The sequence below is a fragment of the Chiloscyllium plagiosum genome, chromosome 18, assembly GCF_004010195.1.
Source record: "Chiloscyllium plagiosum isolate BGI_BamShark_2017 chromosome 18, ASM401019v2, whole genome shotgun sequence".
Taxonomy (NCBI): domain Eukaryota; kingdom Metazoa; phylum Chordata; class Chondrichthyes; order Orectolobiformes; family Hemiscylliidae; genus Chiloscyllium; species Chiloscyllium plagiosum.
In genome coordinates this window covers 65,887,106-65,900,514 of record NC_057727.1, presented here as the reverse complement: position 1 = coordinate 65,900,514, position 13,409 = coordinate 65,887,106, and the positions used below count along the sequence as shown (strand labels likewise).

At 43.3% G+C, this 13,409-nt stretch overlaps 1 protein-coding gene across 3 annotated transcripts in view; it reads left to right on the top strand.

Annotated features, from left to right (window-relative positions):
* dag1 (dystroglycan 1) overlaps positions 1 to 13,409 on the top strand; it is a 101,544-nt gene that overhangs the window by 27,911 nt on the left and 60,224 nt on the right. The window contains exon 1 of one of the 3 annotated variants that reach the window (XM_043708514.1): positions 8,564 to 8,582. The exons of the other annotated variants lie outside the window; for them this stretch is intronic. The gene's annotated coding sequence lies outside the window, so the exon portion shown is untranslated. Of the gene's footprint in view, positions 1 to 8,563; positions 8,583 to 13,409 lie in introns of those variants that run through there. 3 annotated transcript variants of the gene reach the window in all.

Genomic DNA, 13,409 nt, shown 5'->3' with positions numbered 1-13,409 from the left:
TTTTGGAAAGGCAAATCTTAGCAGGACTTATACACTTAATGGTAAGGTCCTAGGGAGTGTTGCTGATCAAAGACCTTGGAGTGCAGGTTTAAAGCTCCTTGAAAGTGGAGTCGCAGGTAGAAAGGATAGTGAAGGAGGCGTGAGGCATGCTTTCCTTTTATTGGTCAGAGTATTGAGTACAGGAGTTGGGAGGTCATGTCCTGTACAGCCGCAACATTGGTTAGACCACTGTTGGAATATTGCGTGCAGTTCTGGTCTCCTTCCTATCGGAAGGATGTTGTGAAACTTGAAAGGGTTCAAAAAAGATTTACCAGGATGTTGCCAGGGTTGGAGAATTTGAGCTATAGGGAGAGGTAGTCATCCTGGACAAAGCAGAATGCATCCAGAAAGTGCAACAACTAATTGCAGATACCAACATGTACCAAAAGAGGGAGTTTGACCCCACCCCACAGCTCACCAATAGGATAAACAACACAGAGGAACCTGCAAAAAAACGGACAGATAACCAGGTTTGACCTACAGAGAATGAAACCTGAAAGCAACAACACCCCCAGATTCTATGGACTACCTAAAGTACACAAACCAGACATCCCACTCAGACCCATAGTATCACTACCAGGGACACCATCACACAAACTGGCTAAAGAACTGCAGCAGAAACTGAAACACCTGATCAGCGGGTCCAGACACTGTATACAGTCAACACAGGAATTCTTGGACATCATCAGAAATATACACGTAGACAAGGAAGAAACTATGGTCTCATTGATGTAACGGCACTGTTCACCTCTATTGACAAAACCCTAGCCAGAGAAACAATAGCCAACCTGCTGGACATACAGAACAGGCAACAAGACGTTGAACCCATCAACAAAGACGGCATACTCAAACTACTGGACCTGTGCCTCACAACAAGAAACCTGTCTACAGGGCCTGGAATCTGTTTGCTGACAGTCAGCTACAAAGACACATCTTATCCCTCCATCGTTCTCTCCTTCACACACTCTGTACACCAGAACTGCAAAAAGAGGAAGAAAACACCTCTACAATGTATTCGCCAAAAACGAATACCCCCGCAATTTCATCAGCAGATGCCTAAGGGAAAAACAACGGAATGAGGACATGCCACAACCCAAAGGACTAGCCACGTTACCATACATCAAGAACATTTCTGAACTGACAGCCAGACCACTAGGACTCATAACAGCATACAAACCAACAGCCACTCTCCGACAACAACTCACCAGGACAAAGGACCTGATACCAGCATGAGCAAAACCAACATAGTGTACAAAATCCCATGCAAGGACTGCACAAAACACTACATAGGACAAGCAGGAAGACAGCTAACAATTCGTATCCATGAACACCAACTAGCCACGAAACGACCAGCTATCCTTAGTAGACACGCATGCAGATGACAATCAACATGAGTTCGACTGGGACAACACTACTATTATCAGACAAGCCAAACTGAGAACAGCCAGGGAATTCCTAGAGGCATGGCACTCATCCACAGATTCTATCAACAAACACATCGACCTAGACCCAATAAAGCGGCCACTGCAGCGGACAGCTGGAACTGACAACCGGAAGCGGCAGAGACAAACCACTAAATGCTGGAGGAAACAACACGGAAGCGCTTCACAGGAGGTTCCCAAGCATTGAGGATGTCCCCTAGACAGGGGACGAAACATCTGCAGCACAAATTCCCAGCTCGGCGAACAGACAAAGAGCATCCGAGCTACAAATCTTCTCTCAAACGTTGAAGAGGTAGATAAGCTGGGGCTGTTTTCTCTGGCGTGTTGGAGGCTGAGGGGTCACATTATGGAGGTTTATAAAATCGTGAGGGGCATGGATAGGATAAATAGACTCTTCCCTGGGGTCGGGGAGTCCAGAACTAGAGGGCATAGGTTTTAGGGTGAGGGGGGGAAAGATATAAAAGAGACCTAAGGGGCAACTTTTTCACGCAGAGGGTGGTATGTGTATGGAATGAGCTGCCAGAGGAAGTGGTGGAGGCTTGTACAATTGCAACATTTGAAAGGAATCTGGATGGGTATATGAATAGAAAGGTTATGGAAGGATATGGGCCGGGTGCTGGCAGGTGGGCCTAGATTGGGTTTGGATATCTGGTCGGCATGGACGGGTTGGACCATAGGGTCTGTTTCCGTGCTGTACATCTCTCTGACTCAAGAAATGCCAGAGACATTAAACAAATACTTTTTCTATCTTCATAACAAAAATCCAAAAATAATGGATTATCAACTGGCTTCAGAATAAGAAATCTTTAAAAAAAACTTAATCTCAGTAAAGTAGTGGTATGGGAAAATTTTAATTGAATGTAAAGTCAACAAATCCCTACATCTAATGTCCTACATGCAAAGGTTTTGTCTCTGCAATAAAAGGAAGGGGGAGAAGGAAAGTGGGGATCTCAGACCAGTCAGCCTGACGTCAGCAGTAGGAAAATTTCTGCATTCTTTTCATTAAGAGCGTAGTAATAGGCAACTTGGAAAACCTGAAAATCATTATGCCAACTCCATGATGATTTAATGAAAAGATTTACCGGAATGTTTGAGACTGGAGGGATTGCGCTATATGGATAGTCTGGGACTTCTTTTATTGGAGCAGAGTAGGTGGAGGGGTGACCTTATAGAGGATTATAAAATCATGAGGGGCACAGATAAGGTGAATAGCAGAGGTCTTTCCCTAGGGTGGCTGAGTTTGAAAATACAGGGCAAATTTTTAAGGTGAAAGGAGAAAGATTTAAAAGGGACCTGAGGGGCAATTTTTTTTTACACGGGTGGTTTGTGTGTGGAATTAACTACCAGAGAAAGTAGTAGGTACAGGTACAGTGACAACAATTTAAAAGTCATTTGGATAGGGACATGAATAGGAAAGGTTGTGATGGGTATGGCCAAATGCTGGCAAGGTGGACTAGTTTGGGAAACCTGTTCGCATGGGCAAGTTGGACCAAAGGGTCTGTTTCTGTGCTGTATGACTGCGTGACTCTTAAGTGGAGTTTAGAATTTTGAGATTTGTGTCTAGCAGAGTAGATGAGCCAATGGATGTAGTACAGTTGGATTTCAAAGACTGCCAGGTGCCATGACCGAGGCTAATACAGGTTGTTCTACTATAACACACATTTCGTTAACACGCATTCACTGTAAAGCGATTGATGAATTGGGGACACTGTTTCTAAAGAGTAAGCTTTTAAAATGTGTTGGCTGTGACACAATAACGTCGCCAACACTAAGTACTGTTTCTAAAGCGTGGTTTTCCTATAATGCAGGGTTGCACAAGAATGCAAGTGTTCTTCTGGAAGAGCAACCAGTACTCAAAATTACAGCTGGTGGAATTGAAATTGATGTTACTGTGGAATGGTTAATGGACAGGATTCAAAGTTACATGGGATGTAAGCTGAGAGATGTATGGAGTCCACAAAGCGATACAGGCAGATTGACGTTTTCTTGCTATGTGAGCCATCAGTATAATCAGCTGCCCCTCAGTTCTAGGGTGACATGTAATCAGGGTTGCAAGCTTGTACTGCGAATCATCAAACAACTGATAAGACCAATTCTAAACTGCAGCTCCTTCGACACACTGGCGAAGCCATCCCACAAGGTTGTGCGACTCGGGGTGCAGAATGGATCCTATTCTTTCCTCCTCTGGCTCATCATTTAAAAGTTTGTGACTCAGTGTGAAGCAGCTTGACATGCAAGTTGCCATCTTGAATGACTTGTATCATGCTCCTATTAGTCATTAAAGTCAAATAGAGCATTGTGTCTTTGTAGCATTTTCTTTATTCGTGGAATGTAGGTTTTTTGAGGGTTGAGAAAAGAGGACCTGGCAGGGTAGACTTTTTCACTGTGAGTCTGTTGTTGATAGTCTTGCAGAATTCTGTCTGAATGCCTGTGGAACTAGCTTCAAGGAGGACACTGGTGTTTGTTCAATAATCCTCCCATTGAATCAAGTGTGGCAGAGGTATCGCTGGAATTTCTCTAGTGCTATTCTGTCGTTGATGCACAGCACAGCCCAAGAATGTGGTGATGACTGCTGTACGTCCGACGATATTTGTTGACTTGTAGAAATGTTTGTTGTCTAAAGCTTGTTGCCATGTTTTGTAAGCATGTGGGACACTGTAGGATTGTATTGTAGTGGTGGTCCTTTTGAGTGAGGTCACTACCAGGGAATACAGTGCCCAGCATTTTCCAAAGTGTTTCCTCCAACCAATATGGGAACTGACCATGCCTGAGTTCATCCAAGGGAAGCAGGCCATTCAGCCCAACAAGTCCACACAGACCCTCCGCAAAGTATCCCATCCAGACCCATTCCCCTACCACTCTACATTTCCAATGACTAATGCACCTAACCCACATATTTCTAAACATGGGCAATTTAGCATGGCTATTCCAGCTAACCTGCGCATCCTTGGACAAGGGGAGGAGACCGGAGCACCTGGAGGAAACTGACGCAGATATGAGGAGAATGTGCCAACTCCACAGTCGCCTGAGGCTGGAGTTGACCCTGGATCCCTGGCACTGAGACAGCAGTGCTAACCACTGAGCCATTATGGTGCCTTTAACCACTGAGCCATTATGGTGCCTTTGTTGATAAGAACTTTGAGGATACTTGGCAACATTTACCTTTGAGAAGATGATAGTGAGCTGCTGCAGTCAGCAGGTATAGGTGCACCCACTGTAATATTAGGAGGGGAATTCCAGGTTTTATTTGACGCAGTGAATGGACAGCAATACAGTTGAGGTATGACTCAGCCGAACTGGACTGTGGGTCAGCTCTCCCAATTTTGATATGTCCTAGATGCGAGTATGAAGGACTTTTCATTGTCGACTTGGCAGGGTATGCTGGTGTTGCTTCTGGCTCCTTGGTCAGTAGTAGGTGGACAGTTTGGTTTTATTCCTTCCAAGTTTTCTGTAATGCTTTGGTGCAACTGGCTAGCTAGGCCCATTCAGAGGGCAGTTAGGAATCAATTGCGTTTTTGCAGGTCTGGCGTCACATATATAGGCCACAGGTAATGATGGAAGATTTCCTTCTCTAAAAGACACGCATGGCAATCAGTTGTTCATGGGATGTATGTAGCTTTTTATTTTAATCTTTCTTCAGAATAAATTGAATTTAAAGTCAATCAGGCGCTGTAGTGGGATTTTTGTGTGTCCCCGGAGCCCGAAATCCAGTATCATTGCCAACTCACTACTAGAGTACCAAATGGAATATAATCTCGGAAAGTGAAGGTAAGCATATTGGAAGGAAAAAAGAAAGATTTTGTAAATGATAGATTGGAAAATCCAGAAGGGCTGGAGTATCTTTGTATGTAATACAGCATGTTATCATTCACCTATAGCAGGAAATTAGAGTCAAGTGGTATGCTGGCCTTTATTATAAAGTGATTAAAGAACCTGAGTAAAGATGTCTTGAGCCACAAATATAGAGCTATGGTGAAAATCGCCTCATGCGATTTTGATGCATGTAAGAAAGGAAATGTTTTACCCAAAGGAAATGCAACAAAAGTTCTGTGTTCCAAAACAATCCAAGTACATTAGGCAGGATGGAAGAATTGGCTTGGAAGTGACTGCTAAGTTCTGCTAAATACTGAAAACAAGGAGATGGTGTACATGATCAATATGTTAAACTCCAGATACCATTGTTTGTGTTTGGGGGGGGGGGGGGGGGGGGAGAGGAGAGGAGAGAGAGCGGTCGGAGGGAAGGAATCCCTTTCTGATGCGCTGTTCAAGCTCTCATTCTATTGCTTCAGGCTTGTTTTCTAATACAGAACTATTAACACACCCTTCATTGTCATGTGCATTATGGATGGCGTGGAGATGGTCTTTGTTGGGGAAGATTGCTGTGAGGTGTTTGTGGGGTGGGGGGGTGCAGTGGGTGGTGATGGTGTGAAGGTGGTTGCTCTTTTGTGAATGTAGCTATGTTTTTCATAACTGTTCAATCTGGTGATTTCCTTGCCCTTCCCATGGTAGCACTGAACTTAACTTTTGGGTCAAGTATTTATACAATCATAAAGATGTACATGGAAACAGACCCTTCGGTCCCACTCGTCTATGCTGACCAGATATCCCAACTCAATCTAGTTCTATCTGCCAGCATCTGTCCCATCTCTCTCCAAAACCTTCCTATTCACATACCCAACCAAATGCCTTTTAAATGGTGGTGGTGGCGGCGGCTGTCGTCGTCTCCACCACTTCCTCTGGTAGCTCATTCCATACACATACCACCCTCCGTGAAAAAGTTGCCCCTTAGATGTCTCTCATATCTTTCTCCTCACACCCTAAACCTCTAGTTCTGGACTCCCCCACCCCAGGGAAAAGACTTTGTCTATTTATCCTATCCATGCCCCTCATGATTTTATGAACCCTTATATAACACTAAATTTTTTTAACAAAAACAAAACTGCACATACAAAAAGATAAGTTGCTGGAAAAACTCAGCAGGTCTGACCACATCTGTGAAGCACAATCAACGTTTATGTTTTGAGTCTGGTGACCCTTAGAACTGCAAATGCTGGAAATCAGAAACAAAAAGAGTTGCTGGGAAAACTCTGGTCTGGCAGCATCTGTGGAGGGAAAGGAAAGTTAATGTTTCAGGACCAGTGACCCTTCTCCAGAGGAAGGTCACCAGATTCCATGTTAACTACTTCTTCTCCATAGATGCCAGCAGATCTGAGTTTTCCCAACAAATGTTGTTTTTGCTGTTTTGTTTATTATGCACATTTTGACACAGTAAAGTGCTCCAAAAATGAATATTGAGGCACAGCGGAAAATGTTGGGATAGCTGGGGCAGCATAGTGACTCAGTGGTTAATACTGCTTCAGCGCCAAGGACCCGGGTTCAATTCCAGCCTCTGGCAACTGTGTGTGGAGTTTACACACTTTCCCCCTGTTTGCGTGGTTTCCTCTGGGTGCTCCAGTTCCCTCACACCGTCCAAAGATGTGCAGCTTGGGTCAATTGGCCAAACTAAAATTGCCCATAGTGTCTGGGGATAGGTTAACTATGGGAAATGTGGGATTGTAAGGATAGCGTAGGGGAGGTGGATCTGGGGGGCTGCTCTGTGTGTTGGTGCGGACTCCAATGGCCTGCTTCCACTTTGTAGGGGTTCTATGATCTTATCTTTATGTCATGGCTTTAAATGGTCCAGAGATTTATTAGAATGATAACTCTCAAACTAATTTTGATAGAGATGTTAATAATCATGAAGGGTTTTGAATAAGGAGAAAGCTTCCATTGGCAGAACAGTTGGTAACTCTCAAAAACATGACGATTTAGTCATTTTCAAGAAAACCTTTTTAAAAAGAATGCTTTAAGTGCAAAGGATTGCGTGCATATAGAAAAAAGCGAGCAAGTGGGACTAATTGGACCTAACCTTCAAAGAGGTACAGTATCTCCTACTAGATGAGTTAGTTGGCCTCCAATGCATCTGGTCAGAAGTATGTTTTAAGGAGCCTTCAAACGGGGAATTCTAGAGCTTGGGGCTTAGATTGGCAAAACTGCGGATTGTGGATAAAGCAAGTGTAGAATATACAAGAGGCCAGTTTTCGGACTCTGGGAAGTTCCCTCGTATATTCTGTGCTGCGTCTTGCTGTAGGTGGCAGAAAAGTGGGCCCTGAAAATATCTTGGCTATATTTTGGGGAAGTTTTTGCTTGGTTGGTAAAGAAACTCTGCGCAAGAGCCATGGTAAAGTGAGGCAATGTTAACATTGTAGCGTCGTCTGCCTCCAAAATCTATGAATCAGATGGTTGATGGTCAACACCGATAGTTAAGGGGTACAAGATTATGAAGCCCTGATATTTCAAAGTAAGCTTGTACTACATGGATTGACTAATCTGTCATAGGCACTGTAGCTACCAGGTAGAGAAATTGTTTTTAAAAAAAATCAAGACTTGAATTGGGCACAGGCACATGTTTTCGTTCTCTTTTTGTTCTTGTTTTGTTTGTCATGATGGCTGTGGACGAAATGAGGTAGGTGACTGGGGGAAGGGAGAGCTGCAGGACAGCAAACTGCAGGCATTTCTAATGTTCTTCCCACACACAGCCCACCGTGTCAAGTTTAGGAAACTTTCGTAAGGATGTGTATTGTAACTAATGTATTGTACAAAATGAGGCATTAGAGCTGACGAGTCCTGTACCTTCTGTTTAAAATCCTGCCCTGCAAAAGGCACAATCTCCCTGGAGTTACAGCGCAAACTCTTTTTTAGAAAACAGGGCTTTGTTTGGTTACCATAGGAACAGGATGTTGAGGAATTGACTTTTTTTTCCATGGAGGGACAGGGTCAGAAAGGTTTGTGCTTAGCTATTCTTTGTTCAGCTGTACAAGGGCCTTTTCTCTGGCCATGGCTGATCAGAGATGCTGAAATCCTCCCCCCAATTGAATGTAAATTAGCTCCATTCAGAAGTTTCAAATAACCTGCTTTCAGGGTGGAGGTGACACAGACAAACAGAGCTGCAGCTTTGCGGAGTTCCAGCATGAAGGAGTTTGAGCTGCTGAGGAGACGTGTTTCAAGCAGAGAGTGAGACTGAGGCCGCTCCCCAGCACAAGTGACATTTTTATACCCAAGGTCAGTGTGTTGCAAGAATGTGTAGTGATGGTTGCTTAGATTAAAAGCTAAGTGATCAGCATGTATAATTCTCTCACCTTTTTTCTCTTCCAGATCCAGGCTGAGGGCCTGTCTCCATCTCATTCTTTCCATCTGTCACACTATACTTTTCAACCTGTTCCACCGAGTTCACCCTTAGTGAACTGTCTCCTGTCCTATTTGCTTCCTTTGCATACTCTCTCACTGTCTACACCACTGTCTCTCTACCCACTGCCATCGCCACACCCAGGCATCTTTTTGTCTTTTCCACTCTCCTCCCCTGACAGTGTAGCTTGCTTTTTGCCACCAACAATTGCAAGGCAGGGTATCTGCTCTGGGGCAGTGGCTGGCCATAAAAAACTGGTAGGGTATGTAGAGTTAGTGCCTGATGTGGGAAACTGGGTGGTGGGGAGTTAGGTTGAGTCTGGGAGTTTGTATCTAAATCACAAACCAAGAAGTGTTTTTTTTTGAATGGGATATGGAATTTTTAAAAATCCTTTTGCATATGAGAGCGTTTGGTGCCTATTGAATTGGGAAAACTGTTGAAAACATATAGGATTAAGATGTTATGCCTAACATTAGAGCAGAACAACAATGGTGTTTTAATGTATGTTCATGGAGCAATTGTTTTCCCAATTGACCCAGAACTTTTGTTTAAATGTTGTCAAAGTGTACGTGTTGGGTGGAAGAAAGATTTTGGCTGAGTTAATCCCCCTACTCTGATCGCATAGCTAGCACTATTGTCTCAGCATGAGTAATGATTGTGTGGGTGATTTAACAGACAAGTATTGTAACTTGGTGAGAGTCAGCACCTTCAGGAGAGGCAAAAGTTGGAAACACAAAAAAAATGAAAAGTGACCCCTCAGTATTGTTTTTTGTCCTCTGCTCTGTTTTATATCAGCTTCATGTGGCAGATTGGTGGGCAGGCTGATCTGTGAGCCAATGTCTCTTTCTAGGTCCTGTGATAAAGATTATTTTAGTTTTGCTGTAGCAGGTTGAATTTGTATCCATGGCATTGTTGAAGCGGAACCCTGAACAAGTGTGGATCTTGATAAAGATCAAGTGTAGGAAGCTCGAGCACATTACACAGACTTTTTTTAATTTCCAGGATTACTGAAACACTGCCTTTGTTGTAATACCCAGTAACAGAGGAATCCATTGTAGTCCCAGCCTGGGGAAAAGTTGCACTTCATGATGCTGTGTTCAAATCATATATTTGTCAGTGTATAATTCAGTATTGTGCAGACAAGAACAACAGGGGTGTGTCTCTTATTTGTACGTTGTCGTATGCCAGCCCAAGTTTTAATTTGAGTTGCAATGCTTTTGTTTGGCCTTTTTGTGAAGCATAATAATGGGTGTGCAGAATTTTCAATATGTGTCTTAATATGTATGAAATGTAATTGCACTGAGCCTTTTATAAGCTGCGTAATACTAGGGTGAAGCAGTACCGTTATACTTGTTTTTGTAATTCATGTGGCATTCAGGTGCAAACTTGTCTTATTTTGCTTGCTAAATCCAGCTCCTGTATTCTAGCTTCAGCAAGTTTAATTAAGAGGAATTTGAATGCACTGGGTCAAATGCTAAATATGAAAATTTACTTCGTGTTTATTAGAGTGGAAGAAGAATTAAGTGGTATGGCCAACCCGTTTCCCACACTTCTGGCCTCTCCCCTGCTTCCCTCACCCACAACGATAAGGTCCCTCTGATCCTTTCTTTCCACCCTGCCAATCTCTGCATCCAAAAGACCATAACCTGCCACTTCCAGCAGATTCCCCTCCCCTCCTTTGTCAAAATTCCACATGGATCATTCCCTCTGGGACATCCTGGTCTGCTCCTCTTCTGAACACCTCCCCACACCTACACAGTATTGTTCCATGTAATTGCAGAAAGTTTACCACTTGCCCTTACATCTCCTCCCTCCTCACTATACAAGGCCCCAGACACCCCATCCAATCTAGTCCAGTATATATTCGCTGCTCACTATGTGGTCCCCTCATTCTTGGGAAAAAATGAAATGCGGACTTAAATGACCATTTGCTACTTCAATAATATGTCTGTCACAGACCTGTTGTATTGTTCCAGTCAGGCTCAAACCAAGCCGAAGAACAACACCCTACCTTCTGCCTGTGTACTTTACTGCCCTCAAGACTCAACATTGAGTTTAACTATTTGAGTGTGAGCACATTCTTCCATGTCCATTATGTCCCCCACGCCCCAGCTCCTGTTGCTTCCAGCAGAGCCAACCAATTTTCAGTCATTTGCACTTAGCCATTGTATCTCTATAAATACACCACTGTCCCACAGCCTCTATTGGTACCAATGTAGGTTCATGGAGTTGAAACGATAACTGTTTTTCTCTCTACCACTGCTGCCAGATGAGTTTCTCCACTGGTTTTGTTTCATTCTTTTTCATTACGATGGCGACTTGACAACATCAAAAGACTGGTATCCATCAACTTGAAAGGGCACTAGACCTAGTGAGATCATGTTTTGTGTTATGACGTGCTAGTAGACTAGTGAAGCAAGCTAGTTCCAGGATTATTTGTACTTTTAACAATAAGTTGAAACATCTTTGCTTTAATTTGACAAAGGCGGAAGGTCGGCAGAGCAATGTATCCAATCATTGCCCTAAATCTAATACTCAACGCTGAGCAGCTAGGTTTATGAATGTATTTTCGACATCGTTTTGTTTTGTTTTGTTCTGCCAAATAGTATCTATAACCTCACGATGAGGGGGAAAACCTATTTCGGTGGCTGTTATATTGTTCAATCTGTAATCTCGCAGTGCTGAAGTGGGTACTGTAATATTGGAGGTGCCATTTTTGGATAAGACATTAAATCAGGCCCATGAAAAATTCCACAGCTATTCTAATAAAAACAAGGAAGTTCTCCCTGGCGTCCTTGCCAATATTTACATATCAGCCAGCATCACTAAAGCTAATCTTTATTACCTCATTGCTGTTTGTGTTTCTAGCATCGTAAGTACAAAATTAACTATATATCTGAGATGTTGCAAGACTGCAAATGATTAAAAATAAATCCATGTTCTCTTTTTGTTTCACTTTTTAGAAACGTGATCTAACTGTTTCATATATTTCGGCTACAGTTTGAGGATTTTATTTCTTAACATTTCAAAACAAAAAAAACCTCCCATTTCCGCTGGTGTGTTTAACTGATGGTATCTCTGCCTCTGTTATAATAAACCTATTGTATGTTGCCTAAGGTCATTGCAAAATAGTGTCGTAGGAAGGGACATAGAATTTGAAACACTATCCCCAAACAAAATAAAAGCTACCTTGATCTCTCTTACTTTGGACTTTGGAAAAAAAATCTACTTCTTGGACATGGGCATCGCCGCAAGGCTAGCAGTTATTACCCAGCTTCTTTTCACCTCAAAGGTGGTGGGGAGTTGCTCTCTTCAATTGCTGCACTCTGTGTTGTGCAGGTGCTTCACTACTGCTGTTTTAATATACTGTAGTTTGTGTACATACAGCCTCCATGTTTTATAAGGTGCTGGATAGATAGGCTGTTGACCTGCTTTGTCCATTCAGCTGCTTGTGTTGTTGCAGCTGAGCCTCTCCATCCCAAGTAAGTGATAAGTATTCTATTGTCTTTTGTATGTACCTTGGAGGTAATGATAAGACTTAGGGAGTCAGGAGCCACATGCTGCAGAATATCCAGCCCAGGCAGTCACAGGTTTTGTGCAGCTGATTTATAGAATCTCTACAGTGTGGAAACAGGCCCTTCGGCCCAACAAGTCCACACTAACCCTCTGAAAAGTATCCCACCTAAGTCCATTCCCCATTATTCTACATTTACCCCTGACTGTGCTTTCACCAATTTAGTGTATGTTTCCCAAACTGTGACATCTTTTACGTACACCTCAGGGTAGCTGGAATCTGAGCTGACTGTCTCACCCAACTCTGAATTTGCTCTGTACTGCACTGGGTGTATCTGCCTGTACTGTTGTGCTCAATTCCTGGAGTGCAGCTATTTTCATGTTACAGGCAAGAGTATTCCAACTGAGTCCCGAGTAAAGAGGATACCCTGGTGGTCCTATATGAAAATGGGACAAATTCAGTATCTGGAGAAGTGTGGTGCTTCATTGAGGAATGGAGTGTACTCTGCTAAGGAGGTCTGAAGGCGAGGTTCCCAGATGGATCCTGTTAGCTTTAATAAAAAGTTGAGTAACAATCTCAAAAGATTGAAGACTGTGCTTATGAAAAATTGTTCTTATTCCTTTCATTCCCTTTAAAGATGTTTTAAAGCAAACATTGCTGGGGGTCAGTGTGTGACAACAGGTAATCAACCTTCCTGATTCCATTGGAGGGCGGTCGGTCCAGCTGCTGGCCAAGATCCTGAATGTTTGGGGTCAATGGCCTCTGCTGCCTCATTTAAAGAACTATGAAAGCATTTTCTATCCCACCAGGCAAGGTAGTCTAGTCTGATTTGATTTATAGCAATAAGAGGAACTCCAGTAAGAGTTGTGGTTCTGTTTGCCAAGCTGGGAATTTGTGTTGCAGACATTTCGTCCCCTGTCTAGGTGACATCCTCAGTGCTTGGGAGCCTCCTGTGAAGTGCTTCTGTGATCTTTCCTCCGGCGTTTATAGTGATTTGTACCTGCCGCTTCCAGTTGTCAGTTCCAGCTGTCCGCTGCAGTGGTCAGTATATTGGGTCCAGGTCGATATGCTTATTGATTTGAATCTGTGGATGAGTGCCATGCCTCTCGGTATTCCCTGGCTGTTCTCTGTTTGGCTTGTCCTATAATAGTAGTGTTGTCCCAGTCGAACTCATGTTGCTTGTCATCTG